General features: G+C 45.4%; 1 protein-coding gene across 4 annotated transcripts in view; it reads right to left on the bottom strand.

Annotated features, from left to right (window-relative positions):
• Nucleotides 1–14,831, bottom strand: part of SLC45A4 (solute carrier family 45 member 4) — an 86,890-nt gene that overhangs the window by 60,176 nt on the left and 11,883 nt on the right. The window contains exon 1 of one of the 4 annotated variants that reach the window (XM_076329025.1): nt 4,893–4,941. The exons of 2 other annotated variants lie outside the window; for them this stretch is intronic. The gene's annotated coding sequence lies outside the window, so the exon portion shown is untranslated. Of the gene's footprint in view, nt 1–4,759; nt 4,830–4,892; nt 4,942–14,831 lie in introns of those variants that run through there. One more of the 4 variants, XM_076329021.1, reaches the window with a different exon arrangement.

Here is a 14,831-nt window from a genome sequence, read left to right as displayed (position 1 = left end):
TGCAAGATGTGTGGGTAACTAACAAGCTGCTGACTGTAAAACAGTCACCTGACCAGCAGCAGCTTACCAAAAGCATGTAAAGTCTTTAGTTCACAGCACAGAGCTCCACAGCTTAACAGCGTCTGCTTCCAGGCTTGGTTTCTGGGCTGTCCAGGATTCCCCATCTGGAAGGTGACTCTCAAACTGAAACACCAGCTATCTGTCAAGCTACACACATGGTGTCACTTATCCTGACAGCAGGCATTCTGCTTTCTGGCAACTGGATTTGCCACAATCATTTGTATTTTCTGCTTCTGTATGGTGACTTAAATACACAGCTCTGCTAGAAAGTTTATTGGATACCTTAAAACAGTTACTAGACAGGAGTAATGCTCTGCTCAGGAAAAGTACTGTTTCAAACACTCATATCAGTTTAGCGCTAGTGTATTAAGCCAAGTGACAATCATTGTACTCTGTATTCCCCAAGTTAACCAGTGTTGAATGGAAGCTGTTTACCAAGGCTGACAACATGCTGCAAGTTGAAGGACCAGGAGCTCTAACAGAATAGTTATCAAACCAGTTAAGCCTCCTCTAATGGCAACAACTGTGCACAAGGCTATGCCATTGTCAGTATAGTTTTGATGAATCTTATGCCTATAGCTGGAATAGGTCACAGCCTGGGATCTTGCAAGTATTACAGGTAAAGGTCATGGGAGTGACCCTTGCAAAACTAGAACACAGCACAAACAGTTCTTTGTGTTACCAGTTGCTGTGCAAGCTGATAAAGCTTCCCCCTCCATCACATGACAGCCTCATCACTTCCACAGCAGCTCTCCCATAAGATCAGCTGGAAAGCCCCATTTCAACTTGAGTAGCTTTACCTCTGTTCAGCATGCTTTTACGCTAACCATCACATTATAGTCAGTTTGAAGTGCAAGTGAAGCTTGTTTCTTATCTCAAGCATGACACCACTGCATGTGCACTGTTGCTCAATGCACACTGCTTAATCATTTGATGCAAGTATTTTAGGGTGGCTTCTATTGTTATGAGTAACAGCAGAGGTACAGACTGCTAGTTAAGCTCAAGAACTGCCAGCTGCAGCTTCTTGTGATGGGTGACATGAAAGGATTTCACTGCTTTTGCCTAACACACAAGTAGAGGTGCTCACATACTATGGGCAAGACTGGCTGCCTTCTCTAGGAATTGAAGCCGTGAGGTGTTCAACTAAGAACAACAGCAGTACATCACAGGCAGAGTTTACAGATTAAGCTAGGCAAGATCAAATGCTACTGTGTAAAGGAACTGTTTGTTCCTTAAATCAGTGTCTGCTGAAAATACCAGTGTTACATGCAACTGTATTCATAACTGCAGGCATTATCTAGCAGCTAGTAGGTCATTTCAGCCATCAGCTTCCCACCTAGGCATTTATAAGATGCCTCTCAAAGCTTAAGCATCTTTTCTAAGCTACTCAGTTGGCAACACATTTTGACTTCAAGAAGGTTTTTCCAAACATTAGATGCAGTTTCACTGGTGAAATACTCTGCAGGTACCATGCAATCTTAGTATTCTCATAGCTTTTAGGAATGATCATCTAAAACAAATTTATACAGGGATGGAGGCAGAGTCCACGCATTCCAGCCTTAGCACACAAGCAGAGCAATATTAAATTACCAAGACCTAACTTTCTAGCTGTCAGTGAATCCAGGACTGGAGTGAGTTTAAAGGTAATGAACCTCTGAGGTCACAGCCTTGTGAGATGGGTCCAAATTCAGCCTGCTTTCTCTAAGCTCCTCAGAGCCTGTATTTCCACATGGCAGAATAAAGGCAGTTGCTTCAGAAAGCTCCTCAAATAGGCTACACGCTTGCTTCAGTTTGAAAAATTTAGGTCACATGTACTTAGACATACAAGTATGCATACTGTTTCAGTCAGAGATACACCATGCTTCATTGGAAGCTACCTAAATATTCCACTTGTGTTTCCCCACTGAAAAGGCAGAAGAACAAAGTTGCACTTCATGAATTTTGTTGTAACATGACACAGGAGGAGCAGCAAGCTCACCAGCTACATCAGTCTTCTAACCACCTTCTCACCACTAGTGAAGGCCACCTCCAGCAGAAGACATCCTCTCTTGTCAGCGTAAGGCAGTACATACAAGTGTATTTAAAACAGACTGAATTGCTAAGGCATTTCAGCTTTGAGGGAGAGGACTGCTTTCGATTGCAAGCAGTCCCTACAGCATCCAAACAAGATCACATCAGCAGATACTGCTCATTCCTTTCTCAGTGACAAACTCCCAGAGAGCAGCAGGTTCCCGCAGGAGTTAACACGCATTATGCAAGAGGGTTATCTATAAAGCCATATGTTTTCAATTTTACTGAAGATGCCTCAGTCATACGTAACTGAGTGCAAGAACTGCTATCATTTCCTTGCTCAGAGAGGCATGAGCCAACCCATGTAAACTGGCCTCTGATATTACAAATAGCTAACTAAAATAGAAGTTGTTCCACTGATCCCATCCATTACATCATGGAAACTGTTATTTTGTCATGAAAACTCCCTTAAATACCCAATTTAATCTCATTAATACAGGAATGAAGGTCTCACTTCCAAGACAGCAGCTGCCACTACCTTTGGCAGACACAGGAACTCATAGATGTTTCTGGATGCCTCAGAGACTACTGGATGCAGTTTTAGGAGCTTAAGGTAGTGTCAACTTTTCAAACTTACAGTAAAAAGTACTTCTGGAAGCATTTATTAGCAGAGTGTCAACTGAAAATTACCTTAGTCTCTTATCTGAAGCCCTTTTCCTTATTTAGGAAGGGAAAAATTAGGCCTGTTGAACACTTCATCAATCCAGTAAAATCATTAAACAAACCAAGCGAGGAAGACCTTATCTTTTGCAATGCTGGTGTGGGGGCATACGCAAGCTATGTCAGTGCAACTACATCAGCAGCCACTTCTGCCAGATATTTACAAAAAAGCCTGACTTCTAGAGGGAAACAGAAAGTATTCACCAGCTCTTTCTTTGAGCTCAAGTGCCTGCTCAAGCCGTATTTCATTAAATATTTTAGTAGCACTGTCTGATCAAGGCAGTGGAACACGACACAGATCATACTGGAGCAGTTTTTACAGAGCAGTAAGGATACATGCTGTAACAGTGCAATTTCTTCTCATGAATCCTCATAATGCTGCAGTTACCCATCTGTGCTGTGCTCTGCACTTACAGTGCTGCCTATCCCTGTAGGTCCACTTCTTGTAACACCTCTCCTTTCCTGAAGGAGAAATCACTTCCTCTGTCCAACATTCAACATCCTGCAATATCTTTCCTATCGTTTCCCATTTGTAATTCACAGCATTAGCCAAGCTCTAGGAACATTGGTTCACTCACTTCATACAGTGCCAAGTCAGAGCCTTGGCTAGATCTTTTCCTCTCCTCCTTTTTTCCTCTATACACAGAGAATACTGGAGGCCAATCACTACAACAGAAAACTGCCCCACAAGGAAAGTATTTTTCAAGGTCAAACATAGTTCCTGCACCTGCTAAAAGTGCTAAATTAAGGCATCTTATAGTTGCAAATCACTGATAACATGATCTTAAGGAAAACTGCAGCTTTCATGGAAGATTTAGGAGTTACATGCTAAGTAATTTCTTCCCCCAGTACTCTCCCACCATCATATCAGACTAGGTAAGACTCAACTGTTTTATGGTAAAGTATTGAGATCAGGTCACAGATTAAGTGTGGAATTATTCAGATGGCAGACTAGTGTAGCTTTTCAGACTGTTAAACTTCACTAATTTCCATCTTTGGTCCCTCTATCAAGTCCTCTTCCAGCATACTCACCACCCAACATAATCCCAAAGGGACACTCAGCCACCTCTTTCTCATCCCATCTTCACCTCATCAGGACTCCCTATCCCAGACACCCCAACCAAGCCTCTCCAACCCCACCTTACTCATCCTACCATTCATTCCTCATCCCTTCCCCAACCTCTGTAGCCCCGCATCTCCTTTGGCCCAATCCCTCACCATAGAGCTCAACCCTTTCCAATTTCCACCTCTGCAGCCCCATGTCTCCCTCACCTCAGTCTCTCTCTTCATTTCTCATCCCTTTCCCCCCTCTGTGGCCCCACATCTCCCTCACCCCAAAGCTCCTCATCCCCTTCCCATCTTTACGGTCCCACATCTCCCTCACCCCAAAGCTCCTCATCCCCTTCCCATCTTTACGGTCCCACATCTCCCTCACCCCAAAGCTCCTCATCCCCTTCCCATCTTTACGGTCCCACATCTCCCTCACCCCAAAGCTCCTCATCCCCTTCCCGTCTTTACGGTCCCACATCTCCCTCACCCCAAAGCTCCTCATCCCTTTCTCACCTCTCCAACTCCATAACTCCTTCACCCCAAAGCTTCTCAGCCCTTTTTTACATTCAGTCCCCACATACCTCTCACACAGCTCCCAAGCCCTTCCTCACCTCCACCAGCCCCTCGCCCCAAGCCCTTCCTCACCTCCACCAGCCCCTCGCCCCAAGCCCTTCCTCACCTCCACCAGCCCCTCGCCCCAAGCCCTTCCTCACCTCCACCAGCCCCTCGCCCCAAGCCCTTCCTCACCTCCACCAGCCCCTCGCCCCAAGCCCTTCCTCACCTCCACCAGCCCCTCGCCCCAAGCCCTCACCCCACAGCTATCCAACCGCTCTTTGCCTTAACACCCCACCTCCTCGCTCCAGGCACCCCTTACAACTCAACCGCCCCCCCGAGGCCCCTCGCCCGCCGACCCCCTTACCTGCCCCCGGGTCTCCCCCTGCAGCCGGGACCTGCTCCGTGCGGCAGGGGAGGCGGCGGTGCCGGGAGGTGGCCGCGGCGGCCGGCGGGGAGGGTGGGGGGGGGAAGGAGGAGAGAGGGGTGAGGTCACTCACGGCGGCACGAGCGCGGCGGGCGACACCGGGCACCAGCGGCCGCTTTATACCGGGCTCCTCGGAAACCGTCTCCCGCTTCCGCTTCCGCCCCCTCCCCGCCCCCGCCCCCTCCCCGCGCCGGGGGTCATGAATATGCAGCGAGGGGGCGTGGCCCGGGGGCAGCCACGGGCGGGCGGGGGGCGTTGCTAAGGCGACGGGCGGGCGGGCTACGGGGGCGCCGAGGCATCCCCCCAGGGGTGGGGGGCGCGGGTGGCGCTCCTACCTGAGGGGAGCCAGGGAGGGCAGCGGGCGGCTGTCGGGGGCGGGTCAGGTGTAGCGGCCGTTCCCGCTGCCGGGGGCGGGAGGGACGAGCCCGCCGGCACCTCTCCCGGGTGAGCCGGAAAGGGAGCCCGTTGAGTCGCCGAGCGGCGACCTGAGGGCTGTTGGAGGGTGCCACCTGATCAGCCCCCACAGAGGTAGAGAGCGTTTTCCACAGAAACTCGGTGGCGACATGGCGTGGAGCCTCTCCCCCGTCCGAAAAAGTTGTGCCAAGTACAGCTCCAAATGTAACAACTTCGAAAGTGCTGGAGCGGACGCCCTTCCCTACCTGAGATACCGCAAACACGTCAGCCCCCAATCGTCGACATTTTCCTTCATCATGAGGAAAAACAACACCTTTTCCTCAGGGGTGGCCACACGCGAGGTGCCATCCTGCCTCCCCGCCTCGCCTCTTGCTGCGCGACACCCGCCGGAGGCTGCGAGCCTCCTCTCCACACGTCCAGCCCAGCGCTTTAATGGGCTGTGCCATGCCAGGCAGCCATCGCCGGCTCTGTGCGAGGGGGCAGTTCGCATTCGTCACGTCTACGACTTACAACGCTCGATACACAATGCGCAGCGACCCCCAGAAAATTAAAACGCTTCGGTCCTGACTGCAGCCGTAGTTCTGCTGCATCGTAAGCACCCCCTGCAAACTTGCCATAAAAGACCACGGTTTTTTAGTGCAGGCGTGTGGGTTTTTATTCCCAATTACTTACGTCTCCTAGCCTTAATTGTGCTGACTGCATTGGGCAGGGTAGCGTAATACTTAATTTTCATTACTTACAAAAACTGAGGATGCATGAAGTAGTGTGTGAGTGGCACATAAAAATGCACGTTACATTGCACAAGTGTAATTGTTTTCTGTTTCTTGACACGCCGTTAACTATATATTCCAAAACATTTTTTTTTTTTTAATGTGAACTTCTTTCTCTGCAGCTCATGAATAAATAAACCACGAAGCATACCAGACTTAAGAAAAAGGAAAACCACAGAAGGCAAAATGGAAGAACTGTACAAATCTACGCACTATTAAAAAGCAATATGAATCTTGAGTCTAACAAAAATACTGTGATTGCAAGCCCTAAAGAAACAAAAACAAATGGCATTAATCGTTTATTCTATAATGCTATTATCAATACGTATTTATTTTTAGGCTAATTCGGGCCAAGGGCTGAAAAGCGTGCGTGACCACAATCATGCACGACTCACTAAATTAACCATCCTCTGGTGAGGATTCCCAAAGTCTATTCAAAGAATGATGGGTTTTTTTGACATACTACTGATGTTTATAAATATTGCAACGACATTGCTAGCTTTTTGGAAAAAAAAAAAAAACCTGGCAAAATAATTATCTTCATTAGCCAAATGGTAAAGATAAAGCTACCGTACTGACGACAGCCCAGTGTAACACCTACTCTTGACAGTAAAACAACATCCATTGTATCATGACTGAATCTATGTAGTATAGCTTAATAAAACATCAATGTTTATTCCACAGAAGAAAAAAAATATACCTATATTTATAGTAGTAGAAAAGTCTAATGACTCGTTGTAAGAGAAAAGACTTCAGTGACTTTAGTGGAAATTATATGAGACCCTAACACAACTGAAAACACTGAGAAGGGATCTCAGGATGTGGCGGAGTTACAACTTCTAAGATGTGCTTCTTGTTACCCATAGATTTGTGGCAGCCTGGGCTACCCAATGTTTTGACACCTCGCTTTAAAATAACTGAAAAAAAATTACTTTTTTTTTTGTCCTTTTGTTGCCTGCTGCTATGGTGAAGTGTGGTCCTTACCTCGCCCTTACATTTTAGACGTGTTCCGGCAATGTCCAGACATGTCCAGACGTGTCCAGATATTTCTCCATTGTATTTCCTCATGTTATTTTCACTTAAGAGTTGTTAACTGTCAGCCCTTAGCTGAACCTAGAGTCATAAAGGGTAATTTTCCATAAAATAAACATTTTAGTTTAAAAAAGCCAATTTTTATAACCAGAGAGAGGGGGTGGAAAAAAAAAATCCAAGGAAGCAGACCCACCTTTTCCCTCTGAGGTTCTTACTCAACTCCAAATATTTAACCCATAATAAATAAATGCATCCTCAAGTCTTGGCAGGGAGAAATGAGTGTCAGTCAAGAGACTGATGTGCTGTCCAGACGTGTGCTACGTTTGCCCGGGAGAGGGACTGATGTTTGTGGGACTGGGAGAAAAGCCCCCAAACTGTGGTTGAGAGCGAGGTTGGAGATACGCTCTCCTTCCCAGCATTTGTGAGGGTCTACCTTTAGCGGGTCCCTGCTCAGCAGGGTGGTGTTCATGAGTCCTGTTTCTCGGTGCGACCCTAGGCAATGTGTAGCGAGTTGAGGCACTTCAGTGAGACCTTTCCCTAAAGAAAGCATCCAGAAGTCACCCTAAAATCTCTCTATGACTCTTATTATGCATGTTTCCATTTTGTGAGTCATGTAGTTGGAGAAACCCCCAAGGATCTGATCCCTCACTTATCCTTGTTTTCACTGGTTTGTTTAGCATGCAGAACCCAAGGACTTTAAAAAAAAATACATCCACGGGACCTCTGAACACTGGAGAGCAATATCCTGATCTAAAAGCCTTGCCCTCTGTCTTGGCATAGAAATTGGAGCACGGGGTCTTCCCTATTTAATGAGATATGTTAATTAACCAGATGGCAGGATCATCAACAAGCTGCGGTGAGTTCTCTCTACTCCATTTCACAGGTACTTGGCTTACAAAATTGTTATGAAAATTTACCATCCAGCCAAACCAAACAAACAACACCCCCAATATTATTTTACATGCGTGTCAAAAGAAATAACTTGCCGCAGGCAAAGCGGGTGAAGGAATTTTACAAGGCTGCGTCTGATCCTCCCTCTCCCCTCCCTCAGACAGTTAAAGAAATGTTTGTATGATGAAAGGGGTAAGGGAGCAGAGGACAGCTGGTTAGGAATTAATGAAATGTTTGAGCATTATCATGCGATAATGGATTTAGCTGACTGTTTGCCAGTGTTCAGATCTAGTGTGAATTGCTTTATATGAAACGCGGGGTTCCTAGATTATCCAAACCTCAGGAGACTGCTGCTGCTCCTCCTAAACCCTTGAAAGCTGTGACTTTAAAAAAAGGTAATTCTTCATCTGGATGGACAAAAGCCCACGGGATTGTTTTGACTTGCTTTCAGACTTAATGACATTTGACACAGCCAACTCTTAGAGGTGTCTCCTAATGGGGAGTGGCCATGGGTTTGGGAAGCCTGAGGCTAGTCTTGAAGCAAATCTGAGCACCCAGAAGCCCAGGTGAGGTCTCCCAGCCAGGACACTTGTAAACAGCACATGAAAAATGAGTCTCAACTTTTACATGTTTGGCCTGTAACTTATCCCCAGGGTATCTCTCACAAAGGGTGAGATATCTGATGGGAAACCAGTGCTCCGGGCTTGAAACTGCTGTTTATCCTTCTTCCCACCCTCCCCCAACATATGCTGTCATTAGACTGGAACTTTAATGGCTGTGTAAAATGGCCCTTGTCCCTCGATGTTTTTTTTTTTTCCCTCCTAAAGCATTGGGATGCTTCTGGTTTCTGTCAGATGAAGGCCGTAGACTTGCAGCAAGCCAACCAAAGACATTTTGTCTGGACGCAGACAAGTCATGGACAGCAGGATACTGCGTGCAAGTTTGTGACTGGGACCCAGACAGGCAGATTTGCTGGTCAGTTTAGGTTGCCTGTGGTAGCCAAAATTGACTTTGAATTCTGAGAGCCAAATGGCTTCAGACGGGACCTGCAGGTATAGAGCGTGACCCAGCCCTTTGCCCTGTCTTGTGCCCAAAGTTTACCCACCTGGAGCCAGTTGGCTCATGTCACCCTAGAGCAACGTCAACAGTCCTAAGCAAACAGGGTGGTGCAGGTGTAGGGTCTCTGCCTTTCTCCTGGGCTGAAACCTGGAGTAAAAGCAGTAGCTATACCTTCCCACACCATCCCCATACGGAAAATAAACGGCTCATGGTGGAGACTCAAGCTGATAGCAGTTATGTTGGCAAGATGCTAATACAGGCTGTAAGATGCGTTTGCTGCTGCTGCCACTTGTGAGGTCTCATCATGAGTTCATGCCTTGAAGAATAAGAGTTCCCTATCATTATTTTCCTGGTTTGCACAGCTAAAAAGTGGTATTAACGGCTGCAAAATTATCCTTCCTCTTTAATTTATGTGGCCTATAATTATCTTCACAATAAAACTGCGAAGAATTAAGCTCCAGTGCAGTTTATAGTTGACAAGGGATGACTTGACAGGCCTTCAAGAACAGTGGCTTTCAGTTCTCACTTAAGCACAAAGAGCAGTTAAAATGCTGCTAGATAGCATTTGAGAACTGCAGGGCTTGTTCAGTTCAGTCACTTCTTCCCTTGCAATGGAGAGATCAGAACCTCTCTTTTTTTTTTAATGCTATTTACTCTTTCTGTTTCTCTCTGCTTGGGCAATGAGCTGAGATTAGTCAGTTTTCCTTCCGAGCTGTCTCATACTAAACCATGACTATGATGTTTATGAGGTTTCCATTGCTGCACAGGGATATTTGTACTTTGGTCTATTTTTACTCAAAGCCAAGTTGAAAAATGGATACATTTTCATTGTATTGGGTTTGCAAAGAGCCAAAATCCTGAACCAAAGCCTAAAGTACAGGAGGCTGTTTAAGTCTGAGATGATTTTCAAGTGACTTCATTAACATTAGCCTTACCCTGGTGAAAGCTGGCTGGTATTACTGCCAGTTTACACTGGTGAATACAGAAAGAAGACTAGTTAGTTTTCTGGCTGCACAAGCTCCTTTCCGGCAGCGTGCCGGAAAGCCAACTTAACTGAAATTTCACCTGAGAGATCTTTGTTCCTTAATGCTTTCTCATAACAACACAACGTTTCATGGATTAATTTATAGATGATAGCCAGTTGGGCTAGTCCAGTGCAGAATAAAATATCGTATTTTATCTGGTCACAACACAATGCTCAGTCTATAGCTCTGGACGCTAAAACATGACCTCTAGTTAACTGAGCATTTATCCCTATTCACACTGCCGCCTTGTTTTGCAGCCTTTTAGCTACAGCTGGATTCAAACTATGCAGGTGTTATTGGGCACGTCTGTTTTGATCACCCAGGTGGGACCTGAAGCCTCTGTAGCCTTCCTGGAGGACTCGCTTTACTCTTTGCTCTGCTAAGGCCTGTTACAATCACGTGTTGTGATTTATCTCATCTCTCCCCTTGCCTAATCGGTCACATACCTAATCGGTGTTTGCAATATTCTGCGTCCCAGCATAGACAGGATTTCAAATTGTTTAGCCCTGTGTCATCAAAACTGCATCTGGAAAACCAGCAGCGTTCTCTATATTTTTGGAAAATCCTAGGAAACAGCTTAGAAGGAGCTACACCTAAGCTAGTGACTTCTGCAGCTATGACTCAGTGTTAGCAGAGGTCCATGAGCAGTCGCAAAAATAGACACTGTTGTGCTGACTATATTCAGGGTTTTTTCATGTTCCCCTGAAAACATGAGTAACACTCACCTGGGTGATGGAAAAGCAAGTTGGATTGGCACTGGTTGGCAATGGGATGGAAAATTAGTATGTAAAGAACCTAGTGATTAAGATAATAAAAACTATGTTAAGAGTCTTAGGTGAAGCCAAGTTTTATAGCCCTCGAGCTTTTAATTGTGAAATTGTTGGCTCTCATTTTGTTTCTGAAATAGAAATCTATTTAAATGACTTAAGCAACCCAAGTTTCAAGAATAACCCTGAACAGACTGTTGTTGTAGTTGTGACTGAGAAACTGAAATGAATTGGGTGAATAGTTTTTATTCTAATTGCTTGAATTTCCAAAAACAGCCAAACAACTGCAGACCCCAAAGTGTTTCATATGAAAGTAATTTTAAACTTTGAGGAAAAAATAAAATGCATTTCCAAAGTCCAAAGTTGATTGGAGTGGAAATTAAAATCCCCAGCAAAATACTGAGGGTTTTTTAGGGTTCTTTTAATCGCTCCCCCCCTAAAAGTTGGGTGAAAACTGATAAATTCACAGTTTTTGGAATTAACTCAAAACAGTTGTGTTCAACAATTTTTCCCTTTTCCTAGAACTGAATATCACCCTAGTCATCAATTTTCATGCAGTGTTTGATTTGGGAAGTCCCTCTACCTGAAGCACAGTGTGGATACTGCACACTGCTGTTCTTGGGGTCTAGTTTCACTTTACAGCTAAAATGATTTAAAAGCTAGTTTCCCCCAAAAGGAGAAACTTTTCCTTTCCTTTTCATCCGCTGATTGTATATGCTCAGGATGAGTCAGTTTATCAAGTTGATTTGGTGGGAAACCCTACATAAAAAAAGGAATAGTTTTCTTCTGGATAAACCACGCACATTGACTCATGTGACAGTCCTAAACCTTGTTTCAGCTTGCAGAGGCTGGCAGGTAATGGTCAGGCCCTTTCACGTAATATTGTCTCTCCCAGGGTATCATAGAATCATAGAATGGTTTGGGTTGGAAGGGACCTCTAAAGGTCATCTAGTCCAACCCCCCTGCCGTGGGCAGGGACATCTTCAACTACATCAGGTTGCTCAGAGCCCCGTCCAACCTGACCTGGAATGTTTCCAGGGATGGGGCATCCATCACCTCTCTGGGCAACCTGTGCCAGTGCTTCACCACCCTCAGCGTAAAAAATTTCTTCCTTATACCTAGCCTGAATCTACCCTCTTTTAGTTTAAAACCATTACCCCTTGTCCTATCGCTACAGGCCCCACTAAAAAGTTTGTCCCCATCTTTCTTATAATCCCCCTTGAAGTACTGACAGGCTGCAATAAGGTCTCCCCGAAGCCTTCTCTTCTCCAGGCTGAACAACCCCAACTCTCTCAGCCTTTCTTCATAGGAGAGGTGTTCCATCCTCCTGATCATTTTCATGGCCCTCCTCTGGACCCGCTCCAACAGGTCCGTGTCTTTCCTGTGCTGAGGGCTCCAGAGCTGGACGCAGTACTCAAGAGTAAGTCACCCTCCAGTTCTCACTGACCCCTATAAAAACAGCTGCACTTTCTGGTTCCTTCTCAAGCAATTTCATCATCTTCCTCAAATGCTTCCTAGATCTTCCCAAGGCTATGACATAACCTGCTGGAGGGGGACCCGGAGGTAGCACTGCTCTTTTGTAGAGCTGTGTGTGGGAACACTGTGCCAATAGCAAAGAAACCAGGAAGGTAATAGAGGCGTGCTTTCCTGCTGCTCTTCTTACTTGGGCAATCCTGTCAGTTCAGCAGCTTCTTTTCTTATTTTTAAAGGGAGCCTGGCGACTAAGCTCTTAACTTAAATACCTCAAAGTCTCAGGGCTGCTTTGGTGGGACCAAAAGTTTTGTATTACTGTTTTTTTTTCTCCTATTATCAGTGAATAAAATGCAACAGGGAATATTTTCTGAATATGTCAGAATAGAAATAAAGATCCTTTCTCCTTGAATGGGTCTCAGCCCATTTTTCTGGACTGGCAATGCATTTATGCTGTGTGCAGACAGATGCTCTCCATAAGGACGTCTTAGCACTCACCTGGGCCAGAGCCCAGAAAGACAACAGAAGCTCAGAAGGTGACTATTTGAATGGAGATTATTTGCAACCTTGAGAGCAGACTCAAGAGGTCATGGCTCAAGATAAAGAAGTTAATAAAACTGAGACGAGAGAAATTTCCTAGCATTGAGGTTATTTGGGAGGTTTAACAAGCTTCCTAGGGAAGCACTGTTGCTGTGGAGAACTTTGAGAAGAGACCAGGAGAAATGTTTTTGAGGAGTTTGGATTTTTCCTGTCGAGTAATCAGTTGTATTTCTGCAAAAAAAAAGGCCCTCCCCAGTCCCAATTAAACAAGAACTGGCCTGAATGGATTGCTCCAAATTTGAATGAAATAATTTTTTTCTAGCTGGCAAAAGTTTCATGTATTTTCCTCGCTCTGTTTTTTTCCCGTTAGTGGTTTTGGTCAGACTAGAAGCATATGTTGCAGAATCTGCCAGAAAAAATGTTTTCACAATTGATATTTTCTTAAATACCTTTCAAAAATTGCCAGTCAGCTCCCTTGGAGACAGAAATCCTCTCTTCAATGATGCAACAGGTACAGAGCAGACACCAGCCACCTCCCGTTTTTTCTTACCATCTGTCAGACCAGAAGTGGAGGCCTGCTGGTTCTGGCTCCATAGTTCACTCTGTCTTTCTCCTCAATCCTGGGATGCCCAGCAAGCCCATGACATTGCCTTTAAAGGTTTATTTTTCGACCCCTGACGAGCAGCACTGTTCCCCGTGACCTCTCAGTGTGGTCTGGTGAGGGGTGAGGCTGTGGTTGGAGTGTGGCTGGAGAAGTTCAGAGGACTATTCAGGGACTATGGGGCACTGAACTGAGCTGAAATTTAGATTGTTTTCTCCCAATAGTCCTGAAAATGACCTGTCAGATGGCCTGGTCCTTTCATATTGATCTTCAATCACCCTGCTGTGCACACTCTTCCTCTTCTGAGAGGGGCGAGTGTATTTTGTAGGGGATGTCAGCTTTATGTCATCCCTTCTGGCTTGTTTTGAACTTCACTTCCCAGAAATGAGAGATGCTGCTGTACCGTTTCTCTTTCACTCCCTTCTCCCCTCCCTGCTCTGCTTACTGCTAACCAAGTATTCCCGTAAACCATTTCTTACAGGTCTGTGCCTTGCTGTTGACTGCAAACTTCCACCGGTTTTCCTGTGGTTTAAGCAGATACAAGGTCTCTCCACCATGTGGATTTACTCATATCAAATACCACAAAATCCATATTCCAGATGAGCCACTTGCAAATCTCCTCCTCTAAGCTCTTATTTTAACAAACTTGCAGCATTTCATCCACTCTGTGATTTTGATCTCCCTCTGAAATGCAGCTGAAGCCAAAAGGTTTAAAAGTTGTCAGGAAAGGGGCCATACTGTTGGACCAACCTCACATCCTTGGAAAACTGGCGTAAAATTCAGAGAGGTTCAAGCCTGTAAATTGGAGTCCCCAGTATTTCCAGGGCTTGGAGGCAGAGGCTGCATTTGCACACCTGAAGCTGTGTTTTGTCCCAGCCCTCTGAGCTCTGTCTGAATTCTGCGCTTGAAGCCAGGCCCAGGAAAACTTACAGCTGTTCAGACCTGTGCTTTCGATCTGTACGTGACAAAAAAATCAGAGCTGGTTGTAGCAGACCTCTGGCAACCGTGCTGTTAATGACAGGAAGAAAGTGAAGCTGTTCAGCTGATCCATGACCATTTCCAACTCAGCCTGTGATATATAATTTGAACCGCAAAAAACTTCAAAAAGATTTCACGCATTGCAGGGATGGATATTCCACCACCCGTCTCACTGGCGGTTTGCATGATTTACCTTTTTATAGATCAGAACTAGTGTGCAGGTGCAGAAATTCCCATTATTTTCAGAGTACAAGATAGTTTCTGTGTGTGTGTGTGTGTGTGTTGCATTCATTGACTTTACTTTCTCTCTAATGACCTGTGAGTATCTCTTGTCTCATGGAATTGAGTGTTGTTTGCTTGTTCACAGTTTCCTTTCCTTCCGTTATCCAGCAAAGAAAGTTTGCTTAAGTGGCTTTTGTGAACTCTTTTAAGATCCCCAGAAGGATGATACAGGAAACAGAGAGT

Source organism: Aptenodytes patagonicus, chromosome 2 (genome assembly GCF_965638725.1).
Source record: "Aptenodytes patagonicus chromosome 2, bAptPat1.pri.cur, whole genome shotgun sequence".
Taxonomy (NCBI): domain Eukaryota; kingdom Metazoa; phylum Chordata; class Aves; order Sphenisciformes; family Spheniscidae; genus Aptenodytes; species Aptenodytes patagonicus.
This window is presented reverse-complemented; position numbering and strand designations above follow the sequence as displayed.